Source organism: Puma concolor, chromosome C1 (genome assembly GCF_028749965.1).
Source record: "Puma concolor isolate L17-30 chromosome C1, mPumCon1.1.hap2, whole genome shotgun sequence".
Classification (NCBI taxonomy): Eukaryota; Metazoa; Chordata; class Mammalia; order Carnivora; family Felidae; genus Puma; species Puma concolor.
In genome coordinates this window covers 203,389,695-203,406,501 of record NC_141674.1, presented here as the reverse complement: position 1 = coordinate 203,406,501, position 16,807 = coordinate 203,389,695, and the positions used below count along the sequence as shown (strand labels likewise).

The 16,807-nt window shown below is 45.2% G+C and overlaps 1 long non-coding RNA gene across 1 annotated transcript in view; it reads left to right on the top strand.

Annotated features, from left to right (window-relative positions):
* Positions 1–16,516, top strand: part of LOC147578670 (uncharacterized) — a 41,610-nt gene extending 25,094 nt beyond the window's left edge. Inside the window, exons 2-3 of the long non-coding RNA XR_015254331.1 lie at positions 14,229–14,428; positions 16,231–16,516. This is a non-coding gene — a long non-coding RNA (uncharacterized LOC147578670). The remainder of the gene's footprint in view (positions 1–14,228; positions 14,429–16,230) is intronic.
* The last annotated feature ends 291 nt before the right edge of the window (positions 16,517–16,807 follow it).

Here is a 16,807-nt window from a genome sequence, read left to right as displayed (position 1 = left end):
TCTTCTCTCTGCCTCTCTCCCCACCCATCCTGGCTGCTGTGAGCCAGAGGAACCCTTTGGTCTTCTGTAGAAGCAGGCTGCAGTTAAGGTTTCTCAGAGTGAAGCACTGATCACACACAGACCTTTCTCTTGTTAGTACTGGTGCAGAGAATTCCTCAGAGAATTATTATGCCAAAGGACTCTTTCCCCAGACAGGTCAGGAGGGAGAGTCAGGAGGTGAGGAAACATCGAACCCGTTCTACACATGAAAGGTTGCCTTTTTGAGTCTCCACAGACTCATATCATCAAGCAGCTGGAAGGATTTAGGCTAGGCATCACAAAGAACATGCTAACAATGAGACTTAAAGCCCTAGATCAGGGGCACAACAAATATTTCGCACTCCCTCTAACACAACGCATTCTCCAAAAACAGAATAAGAGACCCTGTTTTGAGAGAATGGCTTTCCAGGATCACGGGGACAGGAGAGAGATGCTCTCAAGGCATTTTTTTTTCCCCTTTCAAGTTCCATGAATTAGTTCAGATATGGCTGGGTCTAGTGGGAGCCCAGTGAGAGGGCTGCCTGAGCACTCAGGTGGGGATTTCATTCCCTCTGAGCCCATCCTCATGTTGCCCAAGCCCCCATGTCCCCGGCCCCCTCCATGCATGAGACCCAGACCCAGATTCACAGCATGGGTTCTCCCTCACTTGTGTTCTGCAAAGAACCTGCCTTTGTTCTGTTGCCCACTCCCAGCTTTCTCTTCGAACAGAGAGGAAGTCCAGTTACAAACGTCGTCTTGCAAAGTAATTAAGCTCACGGCACGGGGGCCAGTGCTCCTCAGGGCTGGCCAACAGGGGAGGGTTAGAGTCCATGATAGGTCCGCCAGGAGGGACCTGCTGGTTCCCTCCCCTGCTGGAGGTGATCCCACACATGGCTGTCCAAGTGGTGACATTGTGAGCACAGGGGACTTGGGATGTGTCCTGGGTTGTGCTGGCACAGTGCATGGAACCTCTCCTTCCTGGATGCATGGGTCACTGGGATGCTGCAGACTCACCCACATGTGGCAGTACGAGGTGCTTAAGGAAGGCCTCTGTTCACTCAGAACTTATGAATCAGCACATAAAAGAGAAGACCGGGTTGCCAGGAGCATGTGTTGGAGGAGGACGAAAAGAGAGGAATTGCTTAGTCTTTGTATAGTGTATGGGGACAGAAAGTACTCTTTCTTCACAGATGGCATTGACAGAGATTGCAACGAAAAGGATTTAAGTTAGAACTGAGCACTAGAATTTTCCAGCACCCGGACAAACACAGAGAAATGGGCTGGGTTGCTTTCCCGTGGATGTTCTCCAGAAAGGAATAAAGTATACATTTGAGAATCCTAGCTGGAGGCAGGGAGATGAACTCCCTGGCTGTGTACCATGCTTACCGGAAGTGATAGATTGGAGGTGGCCCAGGGCACAGGACTATGGCATCTTCTAGATCTCTGTTATGAGTTAGGAGTATTTCAGAGATGTCTTTTCCGGTGGGTACAACTAGGGCCCACAGAGAGGTTTTCTGGAGGAAGGCTTTGGCCAGAAGGAAGAACGTTTAATGACCAAAGCTGTAGAACAGTAGAAGGGGCTATTTTATTTATTTATTAGAGCTTATAATTCATTTTGGTGAAAAGGTTGTTTCATCAGGCCAGGATTTGTTCCCCAGATTATTTACGTGTCTTTTGAATACCTACTATTTACCAGGCCTGCACATACAAAAACGAAAAAGACGTAGGCATTCTGTATTTGGGGAGTTTGTAGTATACTGGGAAGGCAGACACAGACACAGACCAATTGCAATTTTGCGTGGTGAGGGTGATGTAGAAGCACTAAGTAAGAGCTGTAGAAATGCAGAGAAGGGAATAAAAAGTAGGTCTTCCTGGGGCAATAGGGGAAGGCTTCTTAAAAGAGGCAACTTTTCCAATCCAATTCCATTCCGATCCAGTCCATCTAGGCTCACTAAACGTCTGCCATGTGCAAGGTGAAGAGAATGAACACAAATATACATGCACCAAAGAGCCATTCAGATGCCAGTTCATATCTGTGCCCTAAGAGCTGTGTGCCTCAGGATGGAGGACACACAGATAAACAAAACCTTGTCTTTAAGGAGCTTCCTGGATATGGTGTAGAAGTTGGCTCAGAGAGAGGTGATGAATAGAGGGGAAGGGTGTCAGAGGGCAGCAGTAGAGAATTCATTTCTGTGGCTCATCTGACCTTTCCTGGGGTGGAGATGGTGTCTGATATGTGGCTGTCCAAGCAATGACATCATGACACAGGGGACAAAACATGGGGTCATCCTATCTCGTGCTCATAGTTCTGGGTGAGGTTTACTGAATGCCAGCAGAAGACATGGACATGTTTCATTGTTTGCTTCTTGTCTGAGTGTGGCTAGGGGTAGGGAAGGCAAGAGTGCTGGGTGGAGGAAGACAGAGTCATCTCTTTTGCTCCTCCTGTGTTATTGGTACCACTGAGATAGCTGAAGAGCCCAAGCATCTCCCAGAGCGTACTGATGTATCAACTAGGGCCCAGTCATGAGTCAAAACAACTGGCCTGACTTCTACCAGAGGCAATTTAGCCCAAACAATTGTTAGGCTCATTTGGCCTGTTGAGGAGATATCAGGCCAAGATATTTGCCAAAAGGAGTCAGATTGGTTTCCGAGTTAATGTAGCACCAGCTACTGAAACAAACACAAAACTCACAAATGTATTTTAGCTCAAATACAATATAATTTGTTTTTCTAGCTCTCATAAACCCACTATGGGTATTTCTGATCACCAGGTGATTCTCTTCTAGGCAGTGATTTAGGAGCCAAAGTTTCTTCCATTTGGTGGCTCTGTAACCTCAGCATGTGGCATCCAAGTTTGCATACTCAACTGTACCAAGCCAGCAAAAGAAGAAAGACCATGGAGTAGGTGAGGTTCTCATGCACCGGGCCTAGAGGTGACACTTGGGCCCCCAGTCCATTGGCCCAGTCCATTGGGCCCCCAGTCCCTGGGTCCACGTGACCCAGGGGGACACATCTCACTGCCAAGGGAGCAGTTAGGGGAGTATGGTCCAGCTGTGTGCCCGGGAAGAGCAAATGAACAGGCAGTTTCAGCCACAGGTTCAGCAAGTCCTAGATGGGTTCGTCTTTCAGCAATCTTTCCAGTGAATGCTGGCTGAGCTTAGCTCACCCCACAGGTGTGTACAAGGAAAAGGAGCCAGAGAAGGTGGGGAAGATGCAGGGAGGAAATGCCCTAAGAAATCATGATTTAGTTTTCACTTCAGTGAAACAGTCTTGTGTTCCCATGGTGCTTTTGCTTTCAGAGAGCTTCCTCGTTTATTCCAGTCCTGTTCCTGGGAAGAAGAGGATGGTAGAGAAGATTCTTTCCACCTCTTTTCCCTTTTTTGTTTTCAATTAGTGAAGTGGTCCAGGCTCACTGAAAGAAGAAAAAAAAAAACAGTAACAACATTCAAAGAGTATGTATATTGGAAATAGATTCCTCTCATTTTCTGCTTGTCTTTTGACCTTGCTTATGGCATCTTTTGCAACAAGTGTTTTATATTTTAATATTGTAAACTGTATTACTTTTTCTTGTTTATTTCCCCTTCCCTCCTCCAAAGTCATAAACACATTCTCCCATATTTTCTTCCAGTACTTTCATGTGCATCTTGTTAAGGCTTTTAATCCATCTGGATTTTATTTTTGTGAACGACATGTCCTAAAAATCTCGTTTTATTTATTTATTTATTTATTTATTTATTTATTTATTTATTTATTTTTAACCAAATGATGAGCTAATTGTCTATCTTTTTCCAGTTATTTGAAATGATACTTTTATCATATCCTAATTTCTTCGTATACATGATGTATTAGTTTCTTCTTGTTGTTGTAATGAACGACCCAAACTTGGTGGCTTAAAACAATACGACTTTAGTATCTCACAATTCTAGAGGTCAGCATGCGTAATAGCTTCTTGGGGCTGAAGTCAAGTTATTGGCAGGGCGGCATTCCCTCTGGAGGTTCTAGGGAGAACCTGTTTCCTTACCTTTTCCAGCTGCCCACATTCCTTGGTTCGTGGCCCCCTTCCATTTTAAAGTCAGCAATGTCCAGTAAAGTCTTTCTCTTGCTGGTTACTCTGAAACTCACTCTCATGATGCCCTCTTTCACTTTTAAGGACACCCGTCATTAGATTGTGCCCCTACCTAGATAATCCAGGATCATCTCCTCCCTTCATTTGAGGTCAGCTGATTGAGTCCATTTGCAATCTAAATTTCCCTGTCATGTGTTATGTGCTAAGTCTTGTCTCCCTGTAATTTACCTGTTGATGTCCTCACCCTGAGTGTGGCTCAGGGTGTCAGAATGTGACTGTATCTGGAGATGGGGTCTTTAGAGAAGTGACTAAGGTTATTTAATGAGGTCATTTGGGTGGGCCCTAATATAATCTGCCTGGTGTCAAAAGCAGGAAACTTGGACATAGAATGAAGCATGGGGGATGCATGAGTATGGGAGGAAAGACAACGTGAAAAGGCAGTATGGGGTGGCATCCATAGGCCAAAGAGAGAGGCCTTAGGGAAGACCTGGCATCTTGATCTTGAACTTTCAGCCCCCAGAACTGTGAGGAAATAGATTTCTGTTTTATAAGCCATCTAGTCTGTGGTGCTTTGTTGTGGCCACCCTGGCAAACGAATACACCATTTAACACAGCATATTCACAGACTCTGGAGATAAAGACACGGTGAGGGTGGGGAAGGCATCTTTGGAAGACCATTATGCTTCCAACCACACAGTTGATTTGTAGGCTTTCTATTCTGTTGCGCTGATCTCTTCACTTATTCCTGAGCTAATACCGTACTTTAAAAATGACTGGGGTATTATAATAATTTTATCCAGTGGGGAGAATTTCCTTTGTGTACTCTGTTTTCATTTACTCGATATTTTCTCGATTGTTCTTATGCACTTGTCCTTCCATATCAATTTTAGAATCATCTTGCCAAGTTTCCTGAAAATTGTCATTGCATTACATTTGCAGGTAAATCTGGGACAACTGATATCTTCACACAAACACAATATTTTCCATTTAACTAGATATTCTGTATGCTTTTCTTCATAATGTTCTTTCACATTTCCTGGCAGTAAATTTTTCAGCGGTGCTTTATAATTTTCAGTGATATTGGGAATAAGTCAGCTCTTCCTCTTGTACAGAAGGAAAACAGGCCTAGAGAGGGGAAGGACGTATCTAAGACCACACGGGACCAGGAAACAAGCTCTAATGGAATACGAGCCTATGATTCCCAACACCCACTGCCCTATCTTTGGCCTCATGGAGCCTCTAGACCAGCTTCCATTAGATCCAGGGTGCAGTGTTCTGTTTTCGGTCAATGTTCATATGTCCATTTGAAAAGTACTGGGCTGAGCCTGGGAACCGACTGCCTTTGAGCTTGGGATGGTTGAGAGGTCATGTAAGAGTCCCTCCTATTTCACAGATGGAAGCATTATAGGGTAGAGGGTGGGTGAGGAGAAGTTTGAGGAGCAAGCAAGGGAGCATCTGTAGAATCACTTACTTCTTAACCCTGGCCCATTAAGCAACTATCATCAGGGAAGGAGTGTGAGCTCATAAAAAGTAATAACAAATACAGCTCTTATTCACAATTCATACGAAATAAAAATCCAACTCCTGCTCACTAGGGAGCAGTAAATAGGTCCCAGAACGCCTTGTTAGAATGACTAAAGAGATTAAGGATGATGAAAGAGAAATGTTAGGTTAATTTGACCTTGGAGGAGACTGTGTACTATGTTCCAGCAATACCAAGGGTCAGGAAAGGCAGAGGGAAGTGATGAAAGACTGTGTCTCTCTCAGGTTGCCGAGGTTACCTCCCCTACATGGCTCCAGCTGCAGAAGCATCAGGTAGCAGAGGTGAGCTTGACCTTGACCTTGACCATCTACCTGGACACCCTTAGGATGCCTCTCAGTAGTTACCTGGTTTGGACTCCCCCAGCTTCTCCCATAGCCTTAAGCAGGGGTCATGATCCACTGGCTACACTCAAGGAACCTGAATTTGCAAATACTTTGGGGATTTTCCAAGTATTTTTCAGCAGCTGCATTCTCTAAATGGCTGATGTCTAAGAAATTGGGGAATATTGCATATTCCCAAACAAAACGGGGCTTTTGGGGTCCCAATTCTAATTTGTATCTCAAGGCCTCAATTTCACAAACCAGGAAATGGAAGTGTGAGAAGGAGGTTACTTGAGTCAACATTGTCCATTAATTCTAGAAGTCTTAGAGCCTGGGGCTTCAGAATAGTTCACATTTCAGGGGGTGGCCCTTCCCTCTGCTCCCTCGAGGTTGATGGGTTGGATTATGAGCCATAGAAACAATAGAGACTTATATGTCAATAGTAGTAAGGGTGTATGCTTAGGGGAAGGGATGTAAAGGAAAAAGGGATAAGATTCTTTGTCCCAGAGGCAGAAGAGTGCTGCTCCCTCACTGACAAAGAGGAAGTGTCCTAACAGGAAACTGAGTATTAAATCCATTTGTCCATACATTCATCTGTCCATCCATCCACCCACCCATCCATCCATCCACCCAGGATATCTATGCATGCCGCGCATGAGTAGTGGTCGAAGAGTTGTGAAATGCCCTGAAGATAAATCTGGAATTAATCCTAGGGTCCTTGAGGAACCATTGAAGATTCTGGGACAAGGGAATGGCTGGATGCAAGAAGTTGTTCAGGGACAGTGGGGCAACTTAAGGAGGCCAGATGTGGTCCTCCCTCAGGTATCCCAGGTGAATTTGAATGCATCTCTTTTCTGGTTGGGCCACTGAGCCACCTTTGGGTTAGAAGAGTGCGAAAATTGGCTGGAAGCCTGAGAGAGAAAGTTATCTGATGTGATATGTTCAGTGGACTTGTTCGGGGAATATTCAGTTCAACAGATATTTGCTGTGTACACTCTCCTTAATTTTTCCAGTAACTTTTCTTCCACCTTTCCGCCCAAGGGGCCCTGTGCTCTCTGGCAGGGCTGCTAGAGCAGACAGGGCTGGGTATTTGTGCACGTTTTAAGCCAGTCCGGCAAACTCAGCAATCTGGTCTTTGGAAGGGGTTTGGAAGTTGAGGTTACATTGTGTATGTAGAGAAGAGGGGACAGTGCAGATAGGGGTCTGCTGGGGAATAGGCACCAAGAACCAACATGAGGGGTGGTGGGAAAAGTGACCTGCTTCCTCTGTCTTCAATTAAACAGTCGCCTGCCCACGCCTCCGTGTGGGGAACCCTACAGAGCACACTGCCGATCTCTGCCTTCCAGAGGATTATGGTAAGGGGTAGAGGAAGGAGCAAGAGATTTAGAGTCACACGGATCTACTTACCAGCTGTGTGACCTGAGCTCAGCTTGCCTCAAGCTCTCTGAGCCTCAGTTTCTTAACTGGAAAACAAGGATCAGCGTATCACCTGACTCGTGGGATTATTTTGAGAACTAAACACAATAACGTATATGAGAATGACTTTGTAGAAGGTCTGTCGCTGCTAAAAGATGGAATCCAAATAGTAACGAGAAGTTTCCAATGTAATTGCCATTGCCCTTGAATGCAAGCGCCCCACTTCTGAAAACCTTCTGCGTTGTTACATCTGGAGGGGCTAACGTCTGGCGGCTAAAGGATTACCCAGGCCCATCGGCACTTACCCGTGAGGGCTGTGTTCTCAGCCAGAGCGCAAATCCACAAGCGCATGCGTGAGGCACGCTGCCTTTTCGGGAACGAACACAGGTTTTTGGTTTTGTTGTCGACATTTCATAACCTTGTATCGGTTTGTAAAATATAATTGGTTGTGCCATTGCATCTAACTGACCTTCTCATTTCTGCTTGGTTGTTTGTTGGTATGTGTGGTTTTGTTTTCTTTTGTTTTGTGAATCAAATCTAGAGGCGTAACACACTGCTTCAAATGGTTGGAGGAAGGAGAAACGGGGGAGGGAATGTGGCCCCGAGTTGAACCTAACGAGATGAGGAGCAGAAGCCCACAGCTTTCTGGAAATGTGGTGGCCACCTTCCACTCTCCCCTTGCCTGGAAGGAAAGCCCCGCTGCTCGTCAGTGGTTAGTACTGGCCTTTTAGTTGGCCCTGGGGACAGACTGCCACTTGAAGAGCTGCAGGGCCAGGGACAGAATCATGTCCCAGTGTCCAGACACGGGAACACTGGCGGCTGGGAGGGTAAGCAGGGAGAAGTATTTTTCCTGGCACCAGGTCCTGCTCCTGGGGGAATGAAGCATGTGAAAATTGTCTGTTTAGTTACAGCTTTTCCTGTTCAGCAACTGATAATCTCCCTTTCTGTTGAAGGCATGGACTCAGTTAATGCTGAGGCTTTTTGCCTGTTAAATTGTCAAAATGCAGCACGACAACCCCTTTGCTGGTGAAGGATATTTATTTCAAGTTCTAAATCAGTTTCCGTCTTTCTTTCTCTTTCTCTTACCGCTTTTCCCCTCCTGGTGCACTCCTCCCCTGTGGAACTTGGGAAAATCCAATTTCCTTCCTGCCTTAATCTCTCTCCAGCATTTGCACTGGCTCTGCTCTGCCCGCACCTGCTCCTTCCAGCTGTGAGATTCCTTTTGGTAAAATACTTTGTGTCCTGCCAAGTTGTCGATAGACAAGACCCCCATGGCTGCTTCCTGGCTCTCTTAATGAACACAGTTGTTCTGTTCCCCCAGGTCCCCAGGAGCTCCCTGCTTCCATCTATTAGCCTGCGGTGGTTTCCACATTTAGAGTGAGACCCCTGTCCTGGGCCCCCAAGAGCTTGCTCTTGACTGAGGCAAGAATTTGAAATCTAGCACTCCCTGGGCTGGTACTAAGTGCTTTGAGCTTTACAGCCCTAACTCCTGTATCACAGGAATGTCAGGCTAAGCAGAGAGACTCCAGGGCTGCTGCCTCCCCAGCCTTGGGGCTACACTATCATTATTAATGACAGCAATCACCATCCAGAACTCAGGTCATAAATAATAAGTGTCTTTCAGCAGTCGCAAGAATGGCTGCAAACATTCATCATCTGCACACCTCTCAAAATAGCCATGGGAATGAACAGCAGAACTGTTATGGCCAATTTCTATCTCTATGTCAATGCTAACAACTTAGTTTTATTTAAAAAGAAAAGTCCACAGCAGCGTGAACTTGAGACAGTAACAGACATCCTCCAAAATGAGGATTCTATAGCTTAATAAGTTTGGAAAACTCTTTGTTAGAACAAAAATAAATAGATTTCTTTATAGAAAGACTTCTAGGAGTCGTTAATGTGCACGGAAATCTCAAGAGAGGTAAGTTGTGTTTCCCCGAAGTATTGGGCCTTAGCATTTTTCTCTCTCGGCCCATCATATCACATGTTGCAGAACACTAATGGACAATGTGCCGGAAATATTTAACAAATGGCTTTCCAGGAGTGATGGGGGGAACCCTACTTAGTAATGTCTGCTGATTTCTGTGAGCTAAATACTCCCACCAGAGCCGATTTTAAGCTACTGACATGAAACCACGAGTTTGGATGAGGTGCACACAAGCAGCTCTCTGAGCTGGTGCGAGCTGGCTCAAGCAATTCCCCTCTTTCCGCTGAGAATGGGGACGTGTGAAAAAGCCAGTGGATGCGACTGGTGTTGGCAAAGCAGGAAGAGAAGGTGAAAGGAAAGACCCAGTCCACTGAATGTTTGCTCACTTCTGTAATCAATGATCAGAATGGACCTTCTCTGCTTGAGAGCAGCGGATGATGGATGTCCGATTCTCCGATGTAGTTTCCTGGCCATTTGCACTGACACTAGGAGCCACTCTAGGGCAGATCTATCTTTGCTACAACTCCACTGGTCTCTTGTCTGCCCCGGGGATAAACGTGTTAGTGCCCGTCCACTCTCTGGACAGCTCTGTGACTTCCTCTTCAGTTGGAGTCAGAAAAACTTTCCTGACCGACTTCCCTGCTGATACGGGGAGAACTTCCTTTGACCTTTCCCAGGAGGTCGGACAGTATTGTTGGACGGTATTCACATAGGTCATCTGATAACATGAAGGCAGTAAATTAGATTTGTGCTAGATTTGTATCTCAGCAGCATTTGGCATAGTGGAGCACTTTCATCCTGTTAAGTCGTTTTCTTCTCCTAGATTCTAAGATGATGCACTCTCTCCTGGTTCTTCTCTTGCCTCTCCGGCCACTTCCGACTTGTTGGCTTCTTCGCTTGCCATCTAAATGCTTGGGTTCTTCCATCCTGGGTTCTCCTCCCCTCACTCCCCTCCTTTGTCCTCTCTCAGATGATCTTATCCATTCTCATGGATTTAAATAATACTACCATTAATCTGCTAACTCCCCAATTACAATCTGAAGCCAGACATTTTCTCTGAGGTCCAGATTTAGATAACCAACAACCTACTTGGCATCTCTATCTGAATGTCTTAGAAATTTCTCAACTTTAACTTGTATGAGAAGGAATTCGATGTCCTCTCCACCCTGTTTCTCCCTCAGCCTTCTTTATCTCAATAAATAGCATTTCCTTCCATCTAGTTGCCTGAGCCTGAAATCTAGGAATCATTCTTGATTCAACTTTTGTTCTTTTCCCCTGTATCCAATCTAACAGTCTTGAAGGAATGAATTTCACTCTACTTTTTCCTTTTATCCTGAAGGTCATTGACTTATATTATACTCGAACTCTGAAATCATTTACTGGGTCCATATTCTATTGCTTTGATTTACCAAGAAGAAAGACCTTGGAGAGGTGTTTCAGCTTAATTACTCTTAATTAGATTTTCTTTCAATCCTTCTCCAGACCAGTAGGCCATCAAGTTCCCCCAGGTGTCTCCCTTGTCTATTATATCCCAAATGGGCATCTCCTGGGGCCCCTGGGTGGCTCAGTCCGTTAAGCGTCCGACTTCGGCTCAGGTCACGATCTCATGGTTCGTGAGTTCGAGCCCCGCATCAGGCTCTGTGCTGACAGCTCAGAGCCTGGAGCCTGTTTCGGATTCTGTGTCTCCCTCTCTCTCTGACCCTCTCCCCGTTCGTGCTCTGTCTCTCCCTGCCTCAAAAATAAATAAACGTTAAAAATAAAATAAAATAAAAAAAAAAACAAAAAAAACAAATGGGCATCTCCTTGTTCAACAGATCCAAGTAAGCTTGTGCTCCCTCCACATTTTCTTTTTTTTTTTAAATCTTATTTATTTATTTTGAGATAGAGAGTGTGAGCAGAGGAGCGGTAGAGGGATGAGAGAGAGAGAGAGAGAGAGAGAGAATCCCAAGATCCCAAGAAGGCTCCCCGCCACCAGTGCAGAACCTGATGTGGGGCTTGAACTCACGAGCTGTGAAAACATGAACTGAGATGACATCAAGAGTTGCATGTCATCTGCTTAACTGACTGAGGTTAAGGTGCCCCCACATTTTCTTTGTATTCAGTTATTGTCCTGTGGCCTTTGTCATCCCATGCCAATCCTTACTCCCAAACATAGGTGGGGGGGATCCAGTGGGACAAGGCACCTTGGGGAAATTCAGATAAATGAGGTATACCATTCAAGAAATACTGGTGGCTTATTCTTTCTTTTGTGACTGTATCTCTAGGGTGATTTTGGTTTAATGGTAATTTCTTGTGGATCCTAGTCTTACTTTTGGAAAGTAGGGAATGCCAAGGAATCTCCCCCCCATATTAAGATAGAGAACTAAGACTCAAGTTGTGACTGGACAGACTCAAGACCATACAGGCAAATGACAGAGCCACGGAGTTCCTCTGGCCTCATTTCTAGGAGGTAGAAATATGGACCAAAGCTCAAGTTTCCTGAGATCATTGCTGTGTTGGGGGACGGGCATAAGAAAGGGCATAGCCAGGTTCTATGCTTGTACAGATTGGGGGACCCTCTTTAAGAAAAATAATACAAAATTCCATACACAAGTGAACATTTAGTTGGAATAAGAAAAGAAATCACAACACATTACACATCCAAAAATGTTTATAAAATACCATGAGTGCCGCAGTATCCAGAAAATAACAATTTGGGGCACCTGGGTGGCTCAGTCAGTTGAGCGTCCGACTTCGGCTCAGGTCATGATCTCGCGGTCCGTGGGTTCGAGCCCCGCGTCGGGCTCTGTGCTGACAGCTCAGAACCTGGAGCCTGTTTCGGATTCTGTGTCTCCCTCTCTTTCTCTGCCCCTCCCCTGTTCATGCTCTGTCTCTCTCTGTCTCAAAAATAAATAAAACATTAAAAAAATTAAAAAAAAAGAAAATAATTTAACAAAGATAATGTAGTCTTTTTTTTTTTTTACAGTGATTACAATTAACTTCTTTATTATTGGTCATTTGTACATTTTCTGTCAGTTTGATAACTTGCTGTTGGTGATGCCGTGTAAGTTTTAGGGTTTTCAAATCCTAAATTTGGGAAGATCTCAATCACTTTTCTCTCATATATGAGCTGTAAGATTTAAGGTATTTCAAGTTTTCTTTCTTTGTTGAGATTAAAAAATTCTATTTGTGGTAAAACACAGATAACATAAAATTTACCATCTTAAACCATTTTTTAAGTGTACCGCTCAAGAGTGTTACATGCAATGACCTTATTGTGCAACTGATTTCAGAACTTATTTCGGCTTGCAAAACTGAAACTCTATATCCGTTAAATAACAACTCTCCTTCCCCGGCCACCCCAGGCCCCAGGTAACCATTATTCTACTTTCCATCTCTGTGAATCTGACTCTACTCTGTACCTCATCTACGTGAAATCATATAGTATTTGTCTTTCTGTTACTGGCTTATTTCACTTAGCCTAATGTTCTCAAGGTTCATCCATGTTGTAGCAGGTGTCAGAATTTCTTCCCTCTTTAAGGCTGAATAATATTCCATCGTATGTATATAGCACACGTTTTTTACCCATTCACCCACTGATGGACAGTTGGGTTGCCTCTACCCATTGGCTATTGTGAATGATGCTGCTATGAATCGCTAGATACTATGTTAATTTATTTTAAATTTTTTGAAGAACCACCATTTATAACTTGAAATTTTTCATAGCACCTATTTCCACCAATGGTACACAAGGGTTCCAATTTTTGCACATCCTTGCTGATGCTTGTTATCTATCTATCTATCTATCTATCTATCATCTATCATCTGTCTATCATCTATCTGAGAGTAGCCATCCTATGGGTATGAGGTGGTATCTCAGTGTGGTTTACATTTGTTTTTTCCCTCATGATGAGCAAAGTTGAGCCTCTTTTCATGTGCTTATTGGCCATCTGTATTATCTTTTTTTGGAGAAATGTCTATTCAAGTCTTTGCCCATTTTTCAATCGTGTTGTTTTGTTGGTATTGGTCAAGCTTTCTTGAGCAGTGACTAATTTTAAATGCCTCTTGAACTGATTGCACTCATTGACCAATTTGCCTTTCATGGTGTTTTTGTAGTAGCATCTTATGAGTTTTGTTATTTTTTAATGCCAAGGTAATCAGCAAGAAATGAGACTCTTTTTTCTAATATGTCCATATAATTTTCTTCTCTTTAAAATTGAACTACCTAACGATAAAAGAGCCTATTCATTACTCCTTATTTAAAATGTATCTCTGTTAATGAATGGCTGCTTTGGAAATAATCAAAAACCTTTGTTATAATTCAGTTGTGGATGTCAGGCTAATCTCTTGATTTCTTATAGAAATCTATGAAAACTAATTTTATTGTGTAAGATGTTTATAGTTGTTTTTTTTTTAATGTTTATTTATTTGGAGAGGGGAGGGGCAAAGAGAGAGGGAGAGAGAATCCCAAGCCTGACGTGGGGCTCTATCCCACGGATCATGAGATTTCATGACCTAAGCTGAAATCAAGAGTGAGTCGCTCAACTGATTGAGCCACCCAGGCACCCCTGAAGATTTTTATAGTTGTAAACATAGAGTTTCCAAGTGTACTCCATGTAAGAGAGTACTTCCATTTTGCCTAGGGACTGATGGGAACTGGATCCTCCACTTACAATTCTATGCTTCTGATGACAGAATCATTTTTCATAGCCTAGCTTCTGGCTCCTTATATTTCAAACCTTAATTCTTCAACATTGTGCAGATACTTCTAATTCTAGTGCCATAGGATGCGTTTATATCATCATAGGCCCTCTGGCCTGGCACCTTTATGCCATGACACTGGGTGAATAAGAGGGTTTCTGGAAGCCATTCTTACAGCAGGACAGGGGACACTATGAACCACAAAAATATCCCACTAACCCCCAAACTAAATGTACCCTAAATTCAATTCTCTTTTAGCTAAATCCTCCTAATACCAACACCACCTGATATCAGAGGATGTGTGACTGCAACGAAGTCAGAAAGGAAAGAGACAGTGGTCTTAACTGATGATGGTTCATACACCCTTCTTTTGCAAATTTTGTTCAAAAAAAAGAAAAGAAAAGTCTACCACGTGAACCATCTCTGGGATTCTTTCCAGGACCTTGAAACTGGCCTGTGTAAGTGAGGGCCTGAGCTTAACCTTCATGAGCGTCAGGGTAATCTGGTCTGGACGGGGGATGCGTGGTCAATCTGCATCTGGAGGACCCAGGGTCCCAGTTCAGGACCCAGCACATTTCCCAGTCTCCCCTCCCTCCCTCTTTAATCACACACCATACGCCCTGCATTTCTGGAATGGTCCATCTTGGCCGGGGCCTACAGATTTCCTGGTAAGATGTCAGCAAGCTGTGATATTGTTATTTTACTACCCCACCATTCTTCACCTGCAACAAATGTCCCCTTAATTGCTTCAGCATGAGCCCCGGCTGACATCCCCCATTCCTAAGGGTCTCTCAGTCCCAACCTCACAGTAAACTCAAGACGTCCAAACGGGGCCGCCAGACGTGGCAGCTGGAATCCAGACATCACGGCCTATCGGAGCAATTAGCTGAGCTCCCATCCCGGGCTGGCCTCATTAGGGCTGTCCAGATGTCCACTGCTAGAGCAGTCTTCCGTCCCTGGGGGCGGGCTGTCTCCCCAGGTGAGGCCACACTGGTGTCTGCGGGAGGCATGTCAGAGCTCAGAGAGCCCTTCCTCATCGTCAGGGCTGCTAATCGAAGCTGAGTGGGAATCGCAGAGGCACCGGCCGTGGCTGTCGGTCCCCAGGGCTCTCCGTTTCCCATGCATAATCACCGTCTGCACGGAGCCCTCCCCGTCTGGGGGCAAGCCCAGCTGCCACAGCTCAATCGACGGTGAAGGGTGTTCAGGCCCAGTCATGCTGTTCATCCGCTGCTCGGCTCCCACCATGACTAAACGGGAACATCTGGAAAAGGGCAGGGCAGGGCTGGGGCGAAGAGGCTAAGGGCAGGGGAGGATTAAAACTGCTCCGTCTTTATGGGAAGATTTTCTCTGGTAATGTGGTGCCTTTTCTTTCCCACGTGGTGGGAGGTGGGGAAAAGAGAATTTCATCCTAGAACAACCTGACAGGGGGCCCAGCCAGCGTATCTGTTGTTGTAAGGCCAGCAGCGTATCTGCCCGGGGAGATGGTTCTCATCGTAGTCAACGTGAATGGCGCCCCCTGGGGTTTTGGGGCGCATGACATGTGTGGTCATGATGCATTAGCCCTGCCAGTTAGACGCAGACTGAACCGTGAGCCTTGGCTTAGCTTGGCTGTTCTCAGAAGCAGAGCCTGAGAGAAGGATTTGGACACAAGTCCTTTATTTGGGAGGCAATATCAGGAAGCACTGGGGAGGGAGTGTGAAAACGAAGTGGGGAAGGGAAGGAAGAAAGCTGGGTTAGTGAGGAGGTTGGCTCACATGACCAACCATCTTGTTTGCCAAAAACTGAGGGGTTCCCTGGGACATGGCACTTCCAGTGCTAAACAGGGAACGTCTCAGGAAAACTGGGAGAGGTTTGTCACCCTAGTTGTGTTAGTCAGTAGGTTCCTGGTGCCGGCAACTGGGCCCGATCAATTTCATGCGGGATGTGTCCACCTGGGTGACTGTGTAGACCATGACTTCAAACTGTCCCACTGAGAACAGAGAAGGGCAAAGAAGTTGGCATATTTATCCATTAACTCCTGTCTGTCGTTGGTTGAGGGCTGCTCCCAAAGCTGTGGATCTGTGATAACTCTGGCCTGCTTGCCCCGAAACAGGTATGACCAGAGGAAAAAAAAAAAGAAGCCAGAAATGAATACAATACAGATCCTGTCTTCAAACAGCCTGGGTGTAACAAGAAAGTAATATTAGGGGTGAAGAGGTCCTCTCTGAAATGTGCTCTCTCCCATTGACCTTTATTCTCTGAGGGTGTCATTCCATCACAGATCTCCATTCCTGTCCCATCCAGATTCTTCTGCCCTTAACTCTCTATGCTCCCGGGAAGCCTGCCTTGAAGGGAACGGATGCAGCATGAGGTGCGCCAGCAGATGGAGAAAGGGGGCCACATGCATAGCCTGTAGAAGCTGGAAAAGGCAAGGAAAAAGATTCTCCCCTAGAGCCTCCGGGAAGCAGCACGGCCCTCTTGACACCTTGATCTTAGCCCAGGGAGACCTGTGTTGGCCTTCTACCTTTGGGAGCTGTAAAATAATAAATCTGCATTGTTTCAAGCTACTAAGTTTGTGGGTGATTTGTTCTAGCAGCCACAGGACATTGGTACAGGCTCTGGCCCTCTTAAAAAGCTCGCTTTGCTCCATTTCACTCACTGGTGCTTCCAAGTAAGATTTCCTTTAAACCTGAAGTTCCAGGGCTAAAAATCTGAAAGCAATGAATCTGGCCAGTGCAGTCCCTTCCTTCTCAGAGTTGACAGTTTTGTGGAGGGGAATTGAGAATCAAAAAGGCATGTGTAGTGGGCTAAAGAAGTTTCTAGGAACAAGATTCCTAGCCTGCATGGGAATAACTATG